At 40.2% G+C, this 24923-nt stretch overlaps 1 pseudogene; it reads left to right on the top strand.

Annotated features, from left to right (window-relative positions):
• Nucleotides 1-16684: 16684 nt before the first annotated feature.
• Nucleotides 16685-16888, top strand: LOC113896760 (annotated as a pseudogene).
• The last annotated feature ends 8035 nt before the right edge of the window (nt 16889-24923 follow it).

Raw genomic sequence — 24923 nt, 5'->3', positions numbered from 1 at the left:
CTGAATAAAAAGAAAAAAATTACAACCAGAATTATTGATTGGAAACAGGAAAAGTAGAATCTACACTGTAGAAAATTTAATCAGAAATGAGACACATTTTAGAAAGTTCTTCTGAATGTATGGAAAGGTGATAAGGAGGAAAAGGGAGGAGAGATCTAAAGTCAGAGCTCACAGGTTAACCTACAAATGATAATTTTTGAAGGAAGTCGTAGAGTCAACAGATTATATGCAATGATTGAAGGCATAATAGAAGAAAATCTGCCCCAAATAAAACATTCTTGGATGGAAAGTGAGTGTTTCCTGGGTGTTTCAGGCAAACCTTAAGTAGAACCTATGCCAAGACAAATCTGGTAAGAAATTTAAAATTTCAGGGATGAATAGACAGTTCTATAAGCCTGCAAACAGAAAATTAGAGAAAACAAAAGAAGTTACTTTAAAAGGACATGTCAAGTTATTTCAGTTTTCTCTGTATAAATAACTAACATCAGAAGAACACAGGTAGGACCTACAGAGTTCCAAGAAAATGCAGCTAAGACCCAAGAATTTTATATCCAGAGAAGATGGTATTCTTTGACCAAGGGATCCAAAGGATGTTCAAAAATTTCAGAAAATATATCTCCCAAATAGCTCCATTTATGCAAAATAACTGTTTCATGCCATAAATAGTTAAATCAGAAACTAACAAATGAGAAAATTGCAGAAATAAACAAAAATGGCAACAGCACAGCAACTAGCTAAAGAATTAGCTAAGTGAACAAAAACATGAACAAGGAGAAGAAGAATGGCCAAGTTCATTATTATCACTTATAAAAGCTATTTGAATACCCTAAAAGCCTTTGGGACAGAGGGATAACTTGTGTATCTACAACAATTTGTTCATAAAGTGACTTTTAATCACCTTAAAATGTCTAACCTAGCAGCTGCTCTGGGATTCTAAACAAAGCATCCAAACCGAGTTCTCAATGACAGAATAATGCTGAAGGGACCCATTCCAGGACTTTCTCCTCTTGGTGATTATTTCAGAATTGACTCTTTTTTCTTATACTCCATACATTCGTATCTGCAGCACCTGTCCATCACAGAGGTACTAAACTAGTTTAAATGAAGATGGCTCCCATCCCTCTGGCAGAATTAAATCAGAAGACTCAAGAGCAAGCAGTGGCAGTGTTACATTCTTATTCATTTAAAAATCTTTCTTGCCACCATAAAAAGTGAGTGAAGTCGCTCAGTCGTGTCTAACTCTTTGCAACCCCATGGACTGTAGCTTGTCCATGGAATTTTCCAGGAAAGAGTACTGGAGTGGGTTGCCATATCTTTCTCCAGGGAATCTTCCCAACCCAGGGATCGAACCCGGGTCTCCCACATGGCAGGCAGACACTTTAGCATCTGAGCCACCAGGGAAGCCACAGGAAAAGTGATCATTGTGTGGAATAAGAGATGTACATTGTCTTCTGCTTTTGCTAAGGTAAATGTTTCCACTGGGCATTGAGCTATAAATTCCCACATCAGGACTTCAGCAGGAACCATACTGCACTAAACATTTCCACGATGGATGTCACCCGACTCAGTGGGTTTTTATTTTCCTTTTCACTCATGATTAACAGCGTGCTGGCTTAGCAATGCCCGCCCCTGGTCTGCACTGTTCTTGTGTTCATGAGACTTGAATGAGTCCTGACACCAGCCAGTGGTTTTCCTTTTATTTTTTTCTTCTTCCTCCTTTCCCTCCCCTCCCCTCCCCTTTCCTTCTCCTCTTTTTTCTTTTTAGAGAACACAAATGCATCCATTTTGAACAATGTCTTAAATCACTTTTCTTTCTGCTCATTGCAAAGTCACAGAATCCTGGATAGTTAGATTTGAAAGAGATCTCGGAGCTGATCCATTTTAATGCCCCAGCTGGAGAAGAAATGTCCTCTAGAGTATCCAAACAGTGGTTGTGTAGCCTTTCCTTATTCTTCTGCAGGGCCAGGGGACTCACCACCTCAGGTTGGGACAAGTTCACTTCTGAGAATCTTCTCCCAGCCCTTGGAGGCAAGTGACCCTAGCTTCCTCAGCAGGATCTTCCGAATCTGAAAGGGGTGGTTTTGTCCTCCCAAGTAATGAAGTTCACTATCCCCTTAATAGTTAAGGACACTTTCTTATTCAAAATGTACATACTTTGACAAGTATGTGGTTTGAATGCACATAGTGAGCTTCAAAAGCATTTTTTTTTGGTGATGCTTTCTGCTTGGATAATGACTGTATTGAAGGAAGATCTTAGCATATAAACTGAAAAATAATGATGAGACCCAAAGACACATGGATGGGTCCATGGGAAGACCTCTCTCTAGAGGCTTTCCCTCTCCCCAAGAGTACGGTTGCTTAGTAACTTAGTATAGTTACTAAGAGTTTGGTTCTCTGGTCAGGTTAAATCCCATCCCTACCCCTCAATAGTTCTGTGACTTTGGCAAGTCCCTACCACATAGACTTGTTAAGCAGATTAAGTAAGATAATGCATGTAAAATGCTTAATGTATTTCCTGGCACATATGAAGAACACTATTGTGTTAGTTGTTTTTAGTATAGCCATTACTACTACTATTGGGCTTCCCTGGTGGCTCTGATGGTAAAGAATCTGCTTGCAATGCAGTAGACCCCGGTTCAATCCCTGGGTGGGAATATCCCCTGGAGAAGGAGTGGGTACCCACTCCAGTATTCTTGCTGGGAGAATCCCAAGGACAGAGGAGTCTGGTGGGTTATAGTCCATGGGGTCACAGAGTCAGATACAACTGAGCGGCTGACACTTGAATGCCTGGGGTTCTTCCGCTAAGCTGTATTTTATGTGCAGAGGTTCTGATTCAGTAGGTACAGACTGGGTCTCGGATGTTTGCTTCTGTAGCAGGTTCGCTGGGTGATTCTGATCCGGGTGGTTTTTAGGTCACATTTTGATAAATAATGTGTTGAAGAAATCCATTGCCTTGAGGTTGTAAAAGTTTTAGGGGCTTGGGAAGCCACCAGGCAAAGTAAGGGGCTATCACTCTTACCAGTTTGTTAAGAAGTATTCATTCAGCAAACGGCTCTGGAGAGCCTAATGTTCATGGTGCACTGCTCTCTTGCTGGTGAAATAGAGGGACCACAGTTGGTACACTTGGAGAGCCCAGGGGCAGAGAAGACAAGCTCAGGATGGGTGCCACCGGTGATATATAAGAAAATTTTAGGTGATATGTGAATAAACATTTGAATATGTTAACTGTTGTGTATGACCTTCTCTTCTTGCTGTGGGATACTGGGTTTCCACTTACAGTAGCGATAGAAAGTTTATGTATAAGGCAAAACAATTTCACTTAAAGGAGCAAGTTGTACATGTGAAAGTAGTACATGAATGTCTGAAGTTTAGGAAATACTAAATTTTGGGGTTTTTTTTGGGTAGGACAGTCATGCTGTACTCAGTGTGGTTCTTTAAATAGAGGAGAGGCCAGTAAACTCAGCCTGGGAGAGGAGACGCAGGGCAGTGGTCTTTCTGCCTCTTCTCTTCCCATTCATCATGTCATAATTATCAGGAAAAGAACACTTATCTGTTAGGAGCTCTCACTCCTCTTGTTGCTTTTCCTGACTTACCTTACTGAGTTTTCATAAGATGGGATGAATGTTGTCTTCATTAGACAGATGAGGAAATCACGGTCATAGAGCTTATAAGAAGGAGAAGGATTTGAACCCAGGCAGCTCACTCTGACCTCTGCTTCCCAACTTGTATTCCTCCATCTTTTCCTAATAGGGATGAGAGCAAGTGGTTATGATGAGGGTCTAGAGGAGATGTCTATGGGGAGGGTGTGTGTGTGTGTGTGTGTGTAAGTGAGAAGGCTTGGCAAAATTGGCCACATAATTATAATTTGTGGGGCTTGGTGAAAAATGACAAGGTGGGGTCCCTTGTTCAAAAATTATGAAGAACTTAAAGACTAATAGAATTTTTATAAAACATGGGGCCTTTCAGAGCCCAGGACTCTGTGCCCAAGTCACATACCTACCCACACAGCCGGCCTCAGGACTCGGTGTAGAATGGGAAGGGGCTGAGAAGGAGACAAACGGGGATCCCAGGACCCTGCACCCGTTTCTCCCTTTCCTGACAACCGACACGAGGAGCTGTTGTCATAAAGCAATTTCCTCCTGGTCTCCATGCCCTTTGAGGAGAAGAAAACTTCCACAAACACTAAGTCAGATAAGGAAGGTTCCAATGCTCTGTGATGACTTCAGAGACCTTAACACAGCTCCAAATGTCAATATTCCTTCAATGGGTTCTGCAAATAAGAGTCTTATGGGTAATTACATTTTTAATAAAATACAGTTTGCAGATTGATAGTCAAATAGATTTCCTGTTCTGGAAGCCGAGCCTTCTTCCCAGTGCTGTCATCATGCCCTCCTCATGCTGTTCCTTTCTTGCAAATCTTTCATAATTAGGAAAAGAGTTGTTCATTGACTTAAACCTTCAGATACTCTCAGTTCCTGCTAATTCACTATGTGAAAGAGCTAAATGTTACAAAAATTGCCATTTATTGCCTCATATTCATAATGTGCCTGTTTAATGAAAGGAAGTAGGAAATGAATTATTTTTGGCCTTCATTGGTGGCTGCAGACCTCAGTGATAAATAATAAGGTGCACGGAAGGTTTAAATGGAATTTTTATAGTAAAATGCACATAATACCTTGTTTTATTAAGCAGCCTTGATACGTGAAAGCCTAGATTGATAAAATATATTTCAGGAATCATTATTTACTTTTCAAGATGATTTTTAGCCTTGCAAAAACATTGGGTATAGTTTTCTTTTAAAGAACTAGCTTGCTAGTGTTTGAAGTGAACTTTCATTTAAGAAGCAGTTTGTACACAGTTGTTCAGGATGCCCTCTTTGTGCAGAGAGCACGGCACACCTGTCTTTCCCTGGAATAGAAATAGCGTGCTTCTGAATTCTGTGTTGTTTTGTGTTCAGGACCCATAGTGCCCTTGGCATCCAACTTCAATTTCATTAATTCTGCATTGATGGATCCTATTATGGGCAGCCTCTGATCTGAACAAATATGCAGTTTTGTCAAGTTAATGCCTGATTTTAAAATTTCCTTTTCACAAAGCATGCAATCTCTGGAACAATAAGGAGCTTCTCTGATGAATCCTTCTAGCTGAATGGTGACTGTGAGAAGTGGATCCACATTTACAGACATTAGAAGAGTGATGCTCCATTTAGCAAGGATCTGTACTGGTTTCTTCACGCCCCCGAAGGGAAAAATATACATCTATCTGTAAACAGGATAATTGTCAGGTTCATTAGATGCTCATTCCCTGCCTAATACAATGTCAGGCACATAGTAGGTGGGCAATAATGGAGGAATACCTGGATGAGTCAAGAAAACACTTCTCTGAGCATTCCAGAGAGTAAGATGGTAACCATTCAATTATCTGGAACCTGAGTCAATGGAATTTCCAAACAATTAGTTTTCTGTTGTATATACAAAGATGTGGTCATAAATAGGCTCAAAGAACATCAAACAAAGCTGATCATGGGCTTATAGGTCATTTAGTCCCACCTTGAGACAGGAATAAATAATGATGATAATGATAATTATGATGTAAACGCTATTCTTTGAGCATCTATTATTGTAGACACCTTGGGCTTCCCTGGTGGCTCAGATGGTAAAGAATGTGCCTGCAATTCAGGAGACCTAGGTTTGATCTCTGGGTCAGGAAGATCCCCTGGAGAAGGAAATGGCTACACACTCCCACTCTAGCATTCTTGCCTGGAGGATTCCATGGACAGAGGCGTCTGGTGGGCTATATTCCATGGAGTAGTAGTTGTTCACAACTGAGCTGCTCACACATGCACATTGTAGACCCAGTATACATATTGCTTCATTTTAACATCACAATAATAATGTTGTTGTTGCTCAGTCGCTAAATTGTGTCCGACTCTTAGTGATCCCATGGACTGTAGCACGCCAGGCTTCCCTGTCCTTCAGTATGTCGCAGAGTTTGCTCAAACTCATGTCCATTGAGTAACTTTGCAAGCTAAGTATTGCTATACCATTTTACGGGCTTCTCTGGTGGCTCAGTTGATAAAGAATCTGCCTCCAGGAAAATATTACGGACAGAGGAGCCTGGCTGGCTACGGTCCATGGGGTCACAAAGAGTCAGACATGACAACGTATGAGCATAGTGTAACATACCATTTTATAAATGAGGAAACTAAGGCTTAGAGAGGTGAAATAATGTCATCAATCCACACAGTAGCTGGAAGCCAGATCCTTTTTTTGGCTCTAAAGTCCACATTCTTTTCTCTTACCACATTATCTCTACACTGGGTCCTAGAGCTTGTCATTGCTGGAGGCAGGATCAGAAAACAAGTCTCTAGGCTCTTCAGTCAGTGTTCTTGGCTCCCTGGCAGGCTGCTACAGAACCCAGACAAAAGGAAAAAGGAAATGCTAATCAAAGTGCTTTAAAAGACAAGCCAGTATTTTAACTTGAACCATCAAGGTTTATAAAATGGGGACCAAAGGTCATCCCCAGTAAGTCTGTTGCAAATTGGGCACATGGATTCAGGTTACTCAGGAGATATTTAAAGCAATCAGGGTGAGATGCGCAAATGTAGTAGAAAACTCATACAGTTTGCAGTCATGGTTTTAGGCCATGATTTGATATCCTGTTAGTCGTGTGATCTTGAGCACTTATCCTCTGTGAACTTGCTTTCTCATTTACAAAATAGGAGCAGTACAAGCACCTACCTGACAGAGTGGTGATATTACATGAGATCATGTCTAGGAAATGTTTTCTAGACTAAAATAGAGTTAGTGTATTTTTTATTCCCGGTCCCTTGCATTCTTCTTTTATATTTTTTCAGTGTTTTTTTTTTTTTTAGGGAGGGTTTTGCTTTACAGACCTTGTTTTATAGATATTTTATAAACATTTTAATTTGTCTTATGTGCTTTCTTTGATTGCTTTGATGGTAAACAATGATTTCCCTTTTATAAATGGGGACTTGTGTAATTTATTGCAAAGCTTATTAAAATAAAATTGGAAAATCACATTTGGCATCTGGATTAGAAAATTGTTCACACACAAGAAGTTTGAAGGAATAAGGTTAATAGTAGTAAATGTTGAAAGATCTCCAGAATTGTCAACTGATGGCTAGGTCAGTAGGAGCCAGGACAAAGTCCAGCTGGATGAATGGATGGATGCTGAGGGCCCAGAACAGGGGACATAATTGTGCCTGAAGCTGGTCAACCAACACCATGAGTTGTATGTGTAATCTGTAGAGTCTCCCTTTAAAAGGAGTTTTGTTTTACATCCTTGCCAATACTGAGGATCATCAGTCTTTTTAATTATACGTATTTTACTGGGTATGCAGTAATATCTCTCTGTGGTTTTAATTGCATTTCCCTGAAAATTAAATATATACCTAGCTTATGAGTCCAGTTATTCCACTCCTGGGTATTTACCCAAGAAAAATAGAAACATATATCCAAGCAAAAACTTTTTTAAGAATGTTCATGGAAACTTTATTCAAAATAATCCAAAATGGAAATAATCAAATGTGTATCAATAGGAGAACAGATAAACAGACTACAGTATATTCTCACCATGTACTACTATCCAGAAATAAAAATGGAACTTATTACTGTAATTTGCAACATGATGAATCCCCAAAACCTCACCCTGAGTTAAAGAATCTAGGTCTAAAAGAATATTTATTGTGTAATGATGTGCTCAGTCACTTCAGTCATGTCCGACTTTGTGCGGCCCATGGACTGTAGCCACCAGACTCCTCTGTCCATGGGATTCTTTCTTATGTCTCCTGCATTGGCAGGCAGGTTCTTTACCACTAGTGCCAGCTGGGAAGCCATTGTGTGGTTATAGGTAAAGTGAATGTATGGTGATAGGAATCAGACCAGTGGTTCCCTCGGGTGAGTGTGGGATCAGAAGTCCCTGCGAGAGGAGACTAGGGACTTTCTGAGGAGGTTGTTTGTGTTCTAATAGGAGTGTGGGTTTCACAGGTGTGTTCACGTTGTCAAAACTCACCAGGAAACCCACACAATGCTGTAAAGCAATTATCCTCCAGTTAAAAATAAACTTTAAAAAACCCACCAAAGTGGAATACTAGGTCTGGGTTCTCCATCACATGTAAATTTTATCTCATAAGATTGATTTATAAAATAAAAAACCAAAGAAGTATTGCCTTGGGGGCCTTTTGGCTGTTGAGGAATCTTAGAGCCTTCACGTAGGATGAGTCTGAGAACACCGCCACAAGAGGAGAGATTTGAGAGACGGCAGAAGAGCTGATTCCCCAGACTGGACGGGTTGTCCTGTGATGAAGGGAAGAGACACCCATTGTGATTCATTCCAGAGGAGAGACAAGGGGAGGGTCAGGGAAGTAGATGATTTGAGTTCCGTGGAGAGAAAAAATTTTTTTTTATTGAGTTAGATATGTCTTGTGATAGAATGGGATATCTTTAGGAGCCTGTGGCTCCTTGTCACTTAGCTGAAACTTCTTGTCAAGGGTGTGTTGCAGAGTGGGTCCTGTAGTGATTGGGAGGTTTAACTAGAAGACCTTATGACTCTCCTGGGCAAAAACTCTGTAGGTCCTGTCGGGTAACAAATGGAGCATGATCTTTGCAGTCAGGCTTGAGAGCTCCCTGTCTGAAGCTAGAGATCTTGGATCTACCATGAATGAGATTATCTTTTGCAAGTTGACTTCTTTTAGTCTAGTTTCCTCATACTAAGAATGGTTGTGTGTGTGTGTGTGTGTGTGTGGGAGCATGTGTATGTTTATGTGTTTATCTTCCTTCTAATTTGTAACCCACTTGGAATGCTGGATGACCTCAAAGAATTATAACTGAAGCTGAAATTGAAATGATTAACGGAAAGGGCATAGCAAAGCACCTAACACATATACTAAGTGCATGATAAATGTTCAATAACTTTTCACCATTATTATTGCTATTGCTACTATCATGATTCCAAGAATTTTAGGTATCAGCAAATGCCAAAGATAGATGTTTGGGGGCAAAGTTTAGGAGCTCATATAAGATCTCTTATATTAGACCCTGAAAGTGGCTGTTACATCTCTCAAAAAGTATGATTAACACTCCACAGGTTAATTTAAAAATGAGAAAGTAAGCCTTTGTGGAAGAACCAAACTTTGTGGATAAAAAAATGTCCAATGCTTCTGTGTCTGGCATAAAGAGATTCTTTTGTACTTGGTTATGTTTTTGTTTGGCTTTGAGTCACAGTGGCCTAGTCAAGGTAGAGTTGGTAGGATTAAGTTGACCCCAGTCCTCACTTTGTGGGGCAGATCACAGTAGCAAAATGAACACTTTCTGTCTTTCAGTAGAGGATTGATTTTAAATATTCTACATAATTTCCCAAAAGGTTCTGATGGATTAAAAATTTCATTTATTTGGGATAGGTCATTCAGTCACATTGGTCAAAATTTAAAGGGAACAAAAAATGTAGAGTAAAACATCTCCCTCTTGCCTACCCTCCCAACCTCCAATTCTTTAGCCACTCAGGTGCTCTCTCCAGAGGTAAAGAACTTAGCCAGTTTCTAGTATATTTTTGTAAAAAACATAAACATATTATGCTGTTTCTGGAACTTTTTCCTATATACACAGTAGTTTACCTCAGAGTATTTTTTTATCTTGTACTTTTCACTTTACAATGTTCACCTAACAATATTTCATATTTGAAGTTGTGAGCTTTCTTTCATTTCAATGGCTATATAGTATTCCATTGTATGTAGTTGATCATACTTCGTTAAACCAACCTGGTGTTGATGGACATTTAGGTTTTCCTCTACCTTTTGCTAATCAAAGCAAGGCTTCAATAGATAATTTGTTTCATAGGTCATTTGGCCTATGTATATCCAAGGGATAAATTTTTGCACATGGAATTGCTGGGTGAAACGGCAAATGCACTTTTAATATATTTATTTATTTATCTTTGGCTGTGCTGGGTCTTCATTGCTGCTCAAGCTTTCCTCTAGTTGTGGTGAGCAGGGACTACTTTTCCTTGTAATGCACGGGCTTCTCATTGTGGTGGCTTCTCTTGTCAGGAAGCAGGGGCTCCAGGCACAGAGGCTTCAGTAGTTGCAACATGTGGGCTCAGTAGTCGAAGTTCCTGGACTCTAGAGCATAGGCTCAATAGTTGTGGCACACAGGCTTATTTGCTCTGAGGCAAGTGGGATCTTCCTGGACCAGGGATCAAACCCATGTCCCCTGCATCGGCAGGCAGATTCTTTACCACTGAGCCACAGGGAAGCCCAGCATCAATTCAGTTCAGTTCAGTTTAGTCGCTCAGTCGTGTCTGACTCTTTGCCACCCCATAAATTGCAGCACGCCAGGCCTCCCTGTCCATCACCAACTCCCGGAGTTCACTCAGACTCATGTGCATCGAGTCGGTGATGCCATCCAGCCATCTCATCCTCTGTCGTCCCCTTTTCCTCCTGCCCCCAATCCCTTCCAGCATATGTACTTTTAAAACATTTCAACAGATCTTGCAATTTTCCCTCCATTTAGGTTATACCAATTGACCTTCCACCAGCAATGTTGACCACAAATCCTCACCAACATGATACGTTCTCAAACTCTTTTCTTTGCCAATCCAATGAGTAAAAAAGTGGGGTTGAACATATCTATATATTTAAGAGTTATTTTCATTTTCTTCTCTGTGAATTCTCTGTTTATAACCTTTGCCCATTTTTCGGATCAGTTCATGTATATAATACTTTTCTTTTATTGTTAGAATAAAGATGTTTATAACATTCCTTTTATATCCATTTTTCTTTCAGACTTTAAACTTTATTTCAAAAATAATGTACAGTAAAATTTTCATTTTTGGAGTACAGTACTACAAGTTTTAACAGATATATAGACACATATATGGGGCTTCCCTGGTGGCTCAGACAGTAGAGAATCTGCCTGCAGTTTTGGGTTTCATCCCTGGGTTGGGAAGATCCCCTGGAGAAGGAAATAGAAACCCACTCCATTATTCTTGCTTGGAGAATTCCATGGACAGAGGAGCCTGGTGGGCTACAGTCCATGGGGTCACAAAGAGTTGGATATGATTAGAGACTAACACAGACACACATATAGGTTTGTGTGACCACCCTCACAAATCTATATATAGGATATATAAAAGTTCAGTCATCCAGAAAACTTCCTTGTGCTGCCTCCTTGAGGTCAAACCTTCTTCCATCCCTAAACTTTGGTAACTACTGTTCCTATAGTGATGATTCTACCTTTTCCCAAATGTAACGTAAAGGGAACCATGCAGTGTAAAATTTTTTGAGACTGGTTTCTTTCTCTCAGCATAATACCTTTAAGAGTCATCCTTATTATTGTAAATATCCAATAATTCATTTCTTTTTATTGCTGAATGGTCTTCCATTGGATGAATGTGCAAAAGCTTATTTATTCATTCACCCATTGAAGAACATTTGAGTTATTTCCAGTTTTTGGTGATTATAAATAGAGCTGCATTAAACATTTGTGTGTAGGTTTTTGTGTGAAAGTAAGTTTTTATAATTGCTGTGGAAACATCTGGGTGTTGGTTTATTTTGACTGACTTTTTTTCACTATGACTACATTTTCCTGTTTTTTAAGGATATTTTGTATTGTTTATTGATATTTTATAGACTCCTTTCCCTGAAGGAAGTTTATTTTTGTCTAGTGGCCAGTTCTACTGCTGGATGATTACCTAGCGATTGTGGAGATTTGGTTTTATATTTTATTTTGCCATATTTGTGAAAAGCCAAGACCCTTTAATTTGGTGGGATTCAGGTTCTAAACTTCCCTATGAATATAGTTAGAGCCTGGTTGAAGGCTTTGTTAGGGTGGATCTAGGATAAACATAGTTCTTACTCTTAAGAGGAAAACTATCTGATATGTGGCTTGTTGTCTATAGAGTTAATGGGGGTGTTAATAAGCTTTTCTACCCACCCTGGGCTGGGTTTCCAGTGTCCTCTGGCACTGCTTGATTTCCAGTATCTCTTTTTCATGCTCAAGCTCACAGCAGCCAGTCTCTGCTAAGCACAGTCGCAGGCTGTGCCTGTGAGCCCAGCTTTGGACGAGGGCTTCCGGGGAACCCCAGCATGGGCTTCTGTGCGCCTCTCTGTTAGGGCTGTTCCCTTCCCAGCACTCTGCTGCACAGTTGCCAGCTGTTTCAGCTGGTCTGAACTTTGATCTTGGCCAGTTCCACTCAGCAGGGTCACCATGCTCTGCTTGGATTTCAGCTCATGGCATTTTCATTGGGAAATTGAACCCAAGTGTATTGCTGGGGTGATTTTTCAGCTCAGTTCATGTGTGTCCTGTCTCTTAGGGGTTGCAGTTCTTGCACTGCCTCTTGTCCAGTGTTTGAGAAAAATTGCTTTCTTATTTATTTATTTCATGGTTGTTTGTAGCATAGGAAAAGTCAAGTACCAGATACGTCTATGGGAAGCTTTCTTGAATGACAGATCCAGAATGATTTATTAAGGGCAACTAAGGGTCTTCTGCTTGCAACCTAACTTTTCATCAAGGATGGGTTTGTTTTCTCAACTTTCAGAGAACTCTGTGCTGAAGGGTACTAGGGATCTGACCTGGTTTGGTAATTTTTGTGTTATTCTGTTTGCTACATTGAGTGAATTGGCAACCTTCTCCAAGGAGCTGAATCATAGCTTCTATAAAGTACACTAGGTCATGAATTTTTAATTTTCAGTCCAGTTTTACCACAGTAGTAAAAACAGTTCAATTATATGCTTATTGGGAATTTTTTATTCTTATAAATTCTAAAGTTTTATTACAGAAGAGATTAAGTTTTTCCCCTAGCACAGAATGACTTTAGGACAGTTCTGCCCATCTCAAAATGGGTCATTTTCTTTTTCTGTGTGTGGAATGGAGACAAGGTTGGTGAGGGAAAGAGAATATATAACATAGTTGAAAAACTTTGTTTTTTTATTTAACCTTGTGTTGAGTGATGACAAGTTATGGGTTGTGTCTACTAACTTTTCAAATGTGGCCATAGCACTCTTATGTCACCCTCCCCAGCTGGAGGACAAACAGGTTTTGGAATAATTCCCTAGTAACGGATAACCTGGTTTCTATATTATTTCCCTAGAGGGTGTATGACAAATTTTCAGCTATAATGCTTTTTCATTAATTCATTAATTGAAACTTTTACTGGTATTCTGTTGTGTGATGTGCTATATAATGAATACCGTTAAAGTCTCAATGGCATATAAAAACATGCATTCATTTAGTTTATGAGTTGGGTTGATTGAGGCTTGGCTGATATAGGCTGGACTCAGCAGGAGACATTGAGTTCTGCTCACCATATTTCTTATACTCCTTCTGGGACCAGTGGGTAGCCCAAACATTTTATTCTCATGGTTATGGTAGAGGTCCAAGAGAGAAAATCCAATTACCTGAGCACATTTTCAGCCTTGCCTACATTCCATCTGTTAGAATCCTGTTGGCCAAAGCAAGACACATGGCCAAGCCCAATATCAATGAAACTGTTCCTTCTATGAGAGTAAAGAAGAGGAAGTGGGTATTATTGAAGAATAATCCAATTTCCTCTAGGAAATTATTACATTACTAATCACTAAGGCTATAGAGACGAATAAGACAGTCATTTGCTCTAGGAGCACTCAAAAAATTGATCCTGAACCATAAGTAGTGATCTTACTAATGGAGGGTATAGAAAAGGAGTTAAAACTCTAGTCAAATAAACAGAAACTCTCAGACTTTTAAGATTCTTTTTCCTTTTAATTTCACACCCTGGAGGATGTTGAACTTGGATTGCTGGCTATCTACCAAAGCATTGTGTTGAGCTGAAATCCCCTGCTATTAATAACCAGGTATACTGTGATTTTGAGATTTAAAGCCATGATTTCATGTTAGAAGCTGCAGTGGGCCAGGAAGCTATTTGGGTTTATAACACTTCTAAAGCACTTGGGCAAAGATGCTGGGGATTAAAGGGAAAGCATAAGCAGGTTTGTACACAGGGGCTCAGAGCTACATGGCTTTGTTTTAGGAACTCTCAGTAAGAAAGGTATGATAAAAAACTGAAATATGCAGGCCATCCAAATGCATGAAACAAAAATCTAAGATCATTGAAGTGAATGACTGGAGGGATCAAGGAAGATCTTGATGGACTGCAGAGAGCAGAGCAATGGCCTGGAAATACTGGTATCTGATGCCTCTTTCCCTTTTCTGAGGACCTCTTCCTCAACAGTTAGTGTTAAGATTGCAGTTGGGCCTGAGGAAGTCTCAAAAACCTGGACAGAAGGATGGTGAAAACATCATGTTTTTTTTTTTTTTTCTGAGTTATCCAAAATTTATGATGCTAAAGTTGGGGGACCTGAACTGGAAGTCTGGCATTATGGTGGGTGCTTAGAATCCCCAGACCCTCCCAGGTCTGACTGTTGACCATGCCCAAGGAATAAAGGAAAGAAGTTAAATAGGAAAAAAAAAAAAGTACTGAGACACAAGAAAGAATATTTCAGGTTTTGTGGATTCCACTTTGGAAATATCTGCTCTCAGCCAACTCATGTTTTTAGTTGAGGAAGTAAAGGCCTTTCTTGAGGCCACATGAGTCTATGGCAGGGCCAGGCTAGAAACAGTTCTGTGGCCTCATGGTGGCAGCTAACAGCTAATGTTTAACAATTGAGCTGAGAATTTGCTTGGCACTAGCGAAGAGTGACTCATTGGAAAAGACTCTGATGCTGGGAGGGATTGGGGGCAGGAGGAAAAGGGGACGACAGAGGATGAGATGGCTGGATGGCATCACTGACTTGATGGATGTGAGTTTGAGGGAACTCCGGGAGATGGTGATGGACAGGGAGGCCTGGTGTGCTGAGATTCATGGGGTTGCAAAGAGTTGGACATGGCTGAGCTACTGAACTGACCTGAACTGAAGCTATCCCAAGCTATACTTTATGTAGATTGTATCCTTTTGTCTTCACTAGAATCCTATAAATTAGATATGATAATTAATCTCATCTAACAGAGGAGGTAACTGAGGTACTAAGATACCCACAAATTGTCTTTTGTCACACAGCTAGTAAGTGGGGGAACCATGATTCAAATCAAGTAGTCTGACCCAGCGCCTGGACTCTTCATTGTTATTCTGCAGTGAGAGATCTAGATGGCAATAGCATACGTTAAAGACCCTGAAGAGATAAGGATGTCTCTCTCGGAGCCTGGGAGATCCCGAAAGTGTAAGGCAAGAGCCTTTAACTTATCCTTACAGAGAGGTGGAGCTGGAAAATATTGTAGATTGTGTCAGAACTGCCACAGGAATTCTGGCATGCCTTCTGAGCTGTCCATGGTGCTGAGCACCAGCTTCCCTTCATGCATGTTTGCTATTGCACTCATCACCAATATTTAATAATTTTCACCTGAGATGTCTAGAATTTGAAAACGAAATAGATTGAAATAAATAATAATTGCATTTGTACTTGGTTCTAAACATTTTAGATGTGTTATTTCACTACAACCCCACAGCAATTCAATGACGTTTCTTTTGAGAAAGAAATAGATAAACTACTATCATGTTAAAAGGCAGAATGAATCAATGAGTTGTTAGAAGTATAAAAACTGGAATGTGGAAAGGAGTGATGAGAAAGTTTTTAGAGTTGGATGGAGCCTTTGAGTTGGAACTAAAGGGAGAAGTTCAGTAAGGTTAAGGACTCCAGGATCTTTCCTACCCCAGAATTTCAGGCAGTTCCTGCCAATTGAACACTCTGAGTGTGTGAAATAGGCCTTTTTGGTTTTTCCTGGACCAGCACATTCATGAGTGGGATATGTGCTGAAAAGTCAGTTAATTCACTTTATCCTCCTTCACCTAGAGATGTTACAGCTGAGGGTCACTAAAACAGTTATTCAAGGTCATAGAACAAGAGAGTGCAGAGCCAAAAGAAATATAACCCAGATCTCATATCAATACTCCACATTTATTACCTATTTCAGGATCTCACAAAGCTATAATCATGGACCGCTTCCATGAGCAATACCCAGGTGCTGAATAAAAATACATGGTACTACATTCCATGCCAAACCCACTAGAATATAATTCCTAGAGAGAATATGGATTGTGCATAGAGCACTGATAGTCTATCAGATGTACTAAGGTTCTGTTGGGAAATTAATGCTAATAGTATTGTTCCTTTTACAATCCATTTAAAACATATATCACATTAAAACTTCTATCTTTATTATGTAGTTGCTATAGTCCTGTGGTAATCTGCCTTTAAGAAAATATGCTCTTTATTTAAGAATTGACTTACTGACATTTGAATATTCACTGTGCATTTATTGGCTGAATGTTTTTGAATATGTTTATCAATCCTTTAGGACTTCAGTTTTCCCACATGTAAATGGAACTATAACACCTACCTTGTAAAGTTTCTGTAGTATTTATATGGATAGTTCTAAGAGGACAGTTGTTTTGCACATAATAAATGTTTTCTATATGATATATAGTTTTAGAATTGGCTATTTTATTAATAATATTGTAACTATAAAAAATCTTGCAACTTGTTTTGGATTTTTAAAAATTTTTAATTGCTGTACTTTTCAATTCAAGCATGCATTATATATCTTGATTTAATTTAAAAAATCAGTACTTTATGTTCCAAAATATGTTCCTTGGTCAACTCTATTAAGGTGGATAGATAGAAACACACGATGGTATTGCTTTTTGGCCTTTTGGACTAAGATCAAGTGTGGTATCTGTTCTGACCAGTTTAATATCTGATATGTCCTCTATCTGAGGACAGTATATTAAATTTCTAAATAGGTTGCAAATATGTACTGTTTCAATCCATCTATCTTTTTTTTCCCTTGAGGATTCAGACTGGCTCTCCTGTTCCTGTTTTCTGTAGAGGAAAAACATATTTTTCTACAGATACACAGATAATAAAATTTACTGTTAACAATTTTATTCAAGTGGGAACAGTACATTTAAATGTGTGCATTAATGGAAAAAAAAAAAAAAGAAGAAGCACATGGTCAAATTGGAAAAGTAAGAAAGCATCAGATCATGAGGAATCTCATATGTCACGCTGACCATTTTGGATTTGATCCTGTAAGCAGTGGTCACCCATCAGAGATTTTGATCTGTGGGTCATGAGGCACAAACAGTGTCTAGGGAAAATGAGTTTGACACAGGACACAATGGAGACAGGTAGGGAAATTTAAACATTATCGCTCATGTAGAAGTTGATAATTCCCTGTATTAGATCTGTCCATTGGAAGTGTGAAGGCAGGAAAAGACCTGTGAGGTCACTACTAAGGTCACTACTAAGGTCACTACTACTAACCAAATAACTAAAGTATTTGGTTAACGGATATGAGGGAGAAGAAAGAGATGAAAATAATTGTGGAGTTTTAAGCCTGAGTGATGAGGCTTGACAGCTTGACAGAAAAAGAGATTATCTAGAGGGAGACCTGGATGTGGATAGGGAATCAGTTTGGATCTGATCCTGTTTTACAAATTGTGAAAAAATGTGATAATAAGCAGATGTATTGACTCCTTTATACATAAATCAGTTGAATGAAAAATTTCAAGTACATTTAAATATAATTTCTTTAAAAAATTCTACTGCTACCCGTCTCTAGTATTTTTTTTTTTTTATTACTCTTCAATTTTATTTTTTGATGTATCAAGGTTCTTAGTTGCAAGCAAAAGAAACTGTTTCTGGTTGACTTAAACAGGGAAGCAGTTTATTAAAGTAATATTGATTTGCTTATAGAATGGGAAGATTGGAGATCCAGGCTCAGAATGTGTTTAGAAACAAGGGATCATGAGCAGCAGCCACATCCATGGCCAAAATCATGCTAAGAACCAGCCTGCGAAGACACTGCTGTCCCTCTGCATAGTGTTGGGTGCTGTGGCTTGTGCTGTCACTGGTAATGGACAGAGAATGCTATTGCTGACTCTGACGTCTTTGGAAATTTGAAGCTTCTGCTGCCATTGTTGCTCCCACATCCATAATAGAGTCTCCTCTATTCCTGCCTATTTGTATCACTAGGTTCTTACTCAAAGACCAGGGTAGAGACATCTGGTTGGGTAAGCCCATGTCTTATCCCCTAGCTGAAAGATGTAAGGGTCTTGCTTATCACTGTAAAGGAAGGGTCTTGCTTTTCAGCCTTATGGTGAGAGGTGGACCCTGCCTCCCACCAAGATTCCTAAGAAGGAACATTCGTAGTTATAGGAAGGACTTTCAGATACTTGGCAGCCAAAAAAAGCATATCAAACTAAAGAACCAACAGCCAGTGTCCACAACACATGCCTAAAGTTATACTTTATATCATGAGAGCAGAGTATCTCTATAGAAATACTTTTTTTCTTTCTTCTTCTTCTTCTTTTTTTCAGTTACCTTCAAATACAGACACAGAATGTCCCAAGAATCAAAGCACTTGCAGTCATAGCTAAAAAGGTCAGAAAATTGCCCGATATTTCATGGCTGGGGTTGCTCAAATTACAGCCTATTCAGACTGAAAAAGAGCACCATTTGACCTTTTCATGTGGCAAGATGTTGTGTTAACAGAACTCCCTCTTTCTATGATCTTTATGCCCTTCCATCCTTTCCTGCTTATTTGAATTCAGCTCCAAGAGGGAAAGAAATGAAGACAAAACACGTGGTTTGAAATTTCAGGTTGAGGGTGAACTGATTCAAAATTTGAATTTAGGGAGGAAAGAATTTTGTCTTGTGTATCTGAGTAGAACATTGGACTGGGACTCAGAAAACTGAAATCCCAGTGTTGGGCAAGTCCTTTTCTCTCTCTTGACCCTCAATTCCTCCTTGATGGAGTCCTTGGATTTGAACTCAGGACAAACCAGATTTGAACTCCCACTTACTGATTGGTGTAAACTTGGGAATATCATGCTCTTAGCTTCATTTGTATTTATGGAAGGAATGGAAATATAATAGTACCTTCCTCATAAATTTATTGTGTGAATTAAATAAAGCAAGATTGATAAAACTTCAGGATAAAATAGGATGGTTGTACCCTGCTAAGTCACTTCAGTCATGTCCGACTCTGTGCGACCCCAGAGACGGCAGCCCACCAGGCTCCCCCGTCCCTGGAATTCTCCAGGCAAGAATACTGGAGTGGGTTGCCATTTCCTTCTCCAATACATGAAAGTGAAAAGTGAAAGTGAAGTCGCTCAGTTGTGTCTGACTCTTAGCGACTCCATGGACTGCAGCCTTCCAGGGTCCTCCGTCCATGGGATTTTCCAGGCAAGGGTACTGGAGTGGGGTGCCACTAGATGGTCTCCAATGACTTCCTAGGTATTGGAGAATCTGCTGTTTCATTATAGTTTGCATAATGATCCTTAGTTTGTGCATATGTGTCTCTTATAGTGCATATATCCTAAAGTGGGTTTTAGAGGAACAGGTATTCTCAGAAAGAAAAAAAAAGAGAAAATTTCGTTTCTTCTTTTCTCTATTCCGTGATCTACGACTATCATTTCTTTTGAAATACTGTGAAAGATACTCAGATGATAACTATGTTACATATTTAATACCCCTGGGAATCTGTGATCAAATTAGGAAACTGGAAAGACAAAGTTCTATGTTTATATGGGTTGAAATATAAAATAACCATTCAAGGCAGTGTCATGAGGAGAGAGTGGGTGAAGAGGGAAGGGAATGGGTTACACTGGGGAGGATAGACAGGGTCAGCTTCTTGGAATTCTAGAATTATTCCTTAACAAATGTAGTTGAATTTATAATTTGTGTCAGAGCATACTTTCTTAAACCTGCCAGATTTGACTATGGGAGCTGAGATGTTTATATCCCTCCAAGGGTTGGGGAAAATGGCTGGTGTGATGGTTTTAAAGGCTATCAGCAAAATCTTTGACCTGTTTCCCATCAAAAGATGGGACCTGATTCTCCTCCCTTTGAACATGCATTGTTTGGCTCTAGTGACTTCATTTGAATGAGGTGAATGACTTTGTTGATTTCTCAGTCTATTAGAAAAGGCAATTCAGCTTCCTGACAGCTTCTCCCTCTTTTGGGATGATTACCCTGGAAACATTTATATGGTGCAATACTATATGAAGTCATTGTATTTATTTTTAATGAATGGATGAATATAGTTATTCATTGTTTTTCTCCACCTAGTAAAATGTAAGCTCTGTTAGATCAGGTGTTTCATCTTATGCTCCATCCAACATCTAGCTCAGGCCTGACACACAGGTGCTCAATGGGTATTTGCTGAATGAATGCGTAGTTGGGTAGATAGAAGGTTCTAGAGGCCAGAGTGACAGAGGTTTGAATACCATTAGCATATAGATGGTAAGCAATAAAAGTAGAGCAGATAATCAGGGAATAGTAGATAATCAGAGGATAGTGTATGGATGAGGATCAAGGATTGGACTCATCAGATGTCCTGTGATCTCACTAGCTTTCTCATAATTCAGTCGTGTCCGACTCTCTGTGACCCCATAGATGGCAGCCCACCAGGCTTCCCCGACCCTGGGATTCTCCAGGCAAGAACACTGAAGTGGGTTGCCATTTCCTTCTCCAATGCATGAAAGTGAAAAGTGAAAGTGAAGTCGCTCAGTCGTGTCTGACTCTTAGCGACCCCATGGACTGCAGCCTACCAGGCTCCTCCGTCCATGGATTTTCCAGGCAAGAGTACTGGAGTGGGATGCCATTGCCTTCTCTATTCTCATTACTAGACTTAACAAAATCTCTTCTTTCACTTTAGAAGACAGCAGAGTGCTATGCTTGAGAGCAGGGATGTTGAAATCATACTGTCTGGGTTTGAATTCAAACTATAACTTACTATGCGATCTTAAGTGAAAGTGGAAGTTGCTCAGTTGTGTCTGACTCTTTGTGACCCCATGAACTATACAGTCCATGGAATTCTCTAGGCCAGAATACTGGAGTGGGTATCTGTTCCCTTCTCCAGGGGATCTTCCCAGCCTAGGGATAGAACTCAGGTCTCCAGCATTGCAGGTGGATTCTTTACCAGCTGAGCCACAAGGGAAGCCCAAGAATACTGGAGTGGGTAGCCTATCCCTTCTCCAGGGGATCTTCCAGACCCAGGAATCCAATTAGGGTCTCCTGCATTGCAGGCGAGTTCTTGACCAACTGAGCTATCAGGGAAACCCACACGTGAATCCTTTCTCCAGAGGAACTTTCCAACCCAGGGATTGAACCCAGGTCTACCACATTACAGGAGATTCTTTACCAGTTGAGCCACCAGGGAAGCCCATGTGATCTGAACCCAGCCCTTTAACCTTAATGAGTCTCTGAATTTCTTTGTATCAGTGGAACTAATGATAGTACCTAGCACATAGGGACTTATAGGACTCGTAAGAGTTGATATAGATTATAGCCTAAAATCCTATAAGCCTTAAATAAAATTTGGTTATTATTATTATTAATATTGTTGTTTAGTTGTTAAGTTGTGTTCAACTCTTTTGCCACCCCATGGACTGTAGCCCTCCAGGCTCCCCTGTCCATGGGATTTCCTAGGCAAGAATACTGGAGTGCATTGCCATTTCCTTCTCCACGGGATCTTCTAGACCCAGAGGTTGAATGTCTCCTGCTTGGCAGGTGGATTTTTTTTTACCACTGAACTACCTGGGATGCCCATTATTATTATTATTCCAATTATTAAGCATAGGGTTTAAAGGCATTGACCTAAGGGAAAGACTGTAGTAAAAATACAGACATTTGTATAGTAATTTATATTTTCTGAGATGCTTTTGCATTTGTCAACTCATTCAATTTTCACAACTGAGCATATAGGATATCATTATCTCTACTATTTTTTAAGATATTAATAAATGGAAAAACTTGGTCAAGTTTTTCATATATTTCTCAAGCCCAGTGGCCTTTCAGAATGAGGAATCAGAAGAAGAATATCAAGTACAAAGATTTAGAACTGACATTCACCCATCTTGGATAAAAATGATTTACCCCTGGAACAGTTTGGTGCCAAGCCTTTGAATTATATATATCCTAAAAATTTCCAGCATTTAGTGGAAGAACATCACTCTGCCATAGTTTGTTTGGACTGCAACACTGGAGCAGTTGAAATTAATCTTTTTTATTCCTTCATTCAACAGGTACTTGTAGAGCTTTGTGCTAGGGACTGTGTGGGATACAGAGAAATACAATTTATAGATTCTGACCTTTAAGTTTTCATTGCTTAGTTGAGATGAGGGGAGGGTAAAGACACACAGTCTGAAGCCATAGCTTGATAGAGCAGAGTCTAAACTTTGAGTCTATGTGTTTGAAGTTTAGGGAAACTTACATGAAATATGGACCATATTTCCTCTTAATCAAGCAAGCATCACTTGGCAGATAAGCTATTAATCATTGCTTTCTTGTCATGAACTGACTTGTTCAGCATGGGGAGGAGATTGTTCAAGGTACTAGAGACTTTTTCTCATCATGTATTATGACATATAGTTCCTGCGTGTGAGACAGGAAGGTGGGCAGAAAACAAGACCAGGTGAGCCCATCCCCAGGTCACTGCTTCCAAACCTCACTTTGACTTTCAGGGGCAGAAGAAAGGCAGTTAATTCCTTCCTTCAACAAACATAGACTGACTGCCTCTTTTGAATTGAGGCACTGTGATACATGCTGGAAAAGATCAGCACAAGAATAAGGGCTTGTTCCTGTCTTCAAGGGGCTCACAGGGCAGAGGCAACATTATAGAATCATAGCACTGCTCTTTTTAAAAATTTTTATTTATTTTTAGTTGGGGGATAATTGCTTACAGTGTTGTATTGGTTTCTGCCATATATCAACATGAAACAGCCATAGCTATACACATGTCCCCTGTCTCTTGAACCTTCCTCCCACCCCATCCCACCTCTCTAGGCTGTCATAGAGCACTGCTCTTGAGTCACACTGCCTGTGCTTGTGTTAAGTTTCTACCCCTTAGCAGCTGTGAGACCTTGGGCAAATAAGTTAATTGCTCTATGTCTTGATTTCCCAGCTTAGGAAATGGGTGTAATCATGGTGAGGATTTAAAAAAATCAATTATTTATTTATTCATTTTTGGCTGTGTTGAGTCTTCGTTGCTGCACGTGCTTTTCTCTAGTTGCAGTGAGCTGGGGCTAGTCTCTAGTTGCGGTGTGTGCCAGCTTCTCATTGTAGTGGCTTTCTTGTTGCAGAGCACAGGCTTTAGGGTATGTGGGCTTTGGTATATACACCCTGTGGGCTCAGTAGTTGCTGCACATGGGCCTAGTAGTTGTGGTGTGCAGGCTCAATAGTTGAGGACATGGGCTTATTTGCCTCATGGCATGTGGAATCTTCCCACACCAGGGATCGAACCCATATCCCCTGTATTGGCAGGTGGATACTTAACCACTGGACCACCAGGGAAGTCCAATGGTGAGATTAAATGAGCTATTCCATGTATCCCATAGCACTATGCCAGGCATGTAATAAGTATGTAATAAACATTAGCTATTATTATTTAGTTCAGTTCAGTTCAATCTCTCAGTCGTGTCCAACTCTTTGTGACCCCATGAATCACAGCACACCAGGCCTCCCTGTCCATCACCAATTCCCAGAGTTTACCCAAACTCTCGTCCATTGAGTCAGTGATGCCATCCAGCCATCTCATCTTCTGTCGTCCCCTTCTCCTCCTGCCCCCAATCCCTCTCAGCATCAGAGTCTTTTCCAATGAGTCAACTCTTCGCATGAGGTGGACAAAGTATTGGAGTTTCAGCTTTAGCATCAGTCCTTCCAAAGAACACCCAGGACTGATCTCCTTTAGAATGGACTGGTTGGATCTCCTTGCAGTCCAAGGGACTCTCAAGAGTCTTCTCCAACACCACAGTTCAAAAGCATCAATTCTTTGGCGCTCAGCTTTCTTCACAGTCCAACTCTCACATCCATACATGACCACTGGAAAAACCATAGCCTTGACTAGATGGACCTTTGTTGGCAAAGTAATGTCCCTGCTTTTCAATATGCTATCTAGGTTGGTCATAACTTTCCTTCCAAGGAGTAAGCTTCTTTTAATTTCATGGCTGCAATCACCATCTGCAGTGATTTTGGAGCCCAAAAAAATAAAGTCTGACACTGTTTCCACTGTTTCCCCATCTATTTCCCATGAAGCTGATGGGATATTACTAGTGTACAAAAGTATAGAGGGGTTTCACTTCCACTTAGGATAAAAAGTTGGAAAGAACATCACCTGCATTCTAAGACTGAGAAAAATTCAGCTAACTACAAAATGAGAGCCTGTTTTTTGACCTATTAGAGAGCTGAGGTCACAGAGCAAGCAAATTCTGTAATGGAAGAGATTTCTCCAAGGAGAAATAGGACCAGTGGACTGTGACATTTTCTGTGACAGAAAACAAGAGAGGATGCTGCCATACAGATGAGTGAGAAGAATTCAATTAACATTTTGCGAGCATTTAGCTGAATATGGGCTAGCATGAAATAAGAGAAGTTGTGGACTTCCTCATACAAGAGGAGTTTGGACCCTTCTCAGGCTCTCTTCTGTAAATCTTCACCAGGTGTTCACAAGAAAGTCTGGGGTCAGGGCAAGAGACTAGGGAAATCAATCCTCACTAAGGCAGATATGGAGGAGGAGCTAATCTCACAGATTAGCCCCTGTGAGAAAGGTACAAAAGCCTGCTTCCCAGAACCATATGTCCTACAGAGCAAAAGACTTAAACTACTGTGAAAGGGCAGCATTGTGTAACCCTCAGGAATAGCTGAGGAGCCATTATTGCTAGATGAAAAGGCGGAGGTGCAAAAGATCAGGTCTAAGTGCATGAGCACATTTCTAGCCGCTCCTGATTTACATTTGCTATGCTATGCTATGCTAAGTCACTTCAGTCGTGTCTGACTCTGTGCGACCCCATAGACAGCAGCCCACCAGGCTTCCCCATCCCTGGGATTCTCCAGGCAAGAATGCTGGAGTGGGTTGCCATTTCCTTCTCCA

Source organism: Bos indicus x Bos taurus, chromosome 7 (genome assembly GCF_003369695.1).
Source record: "Bos indicus x Bos taurus breed Angus x Brahman F1 hybrid chromosome 7, Bos_hybrid_MaternalHap_v2.0, whole genome shotgun sequence".
Classification (NCBI taxonomy): domain Eukaryota; kingdom Metazoa; phylum Chordata; class Mammalia; order Artiodactyla; family Bovidae; genus Bos; species Bos indicus x Bos taurus.
Note: the sequence above shows the minus strand (reverse complement) of the source record. Positions and strands in the feature narration are given on the sequence as shown.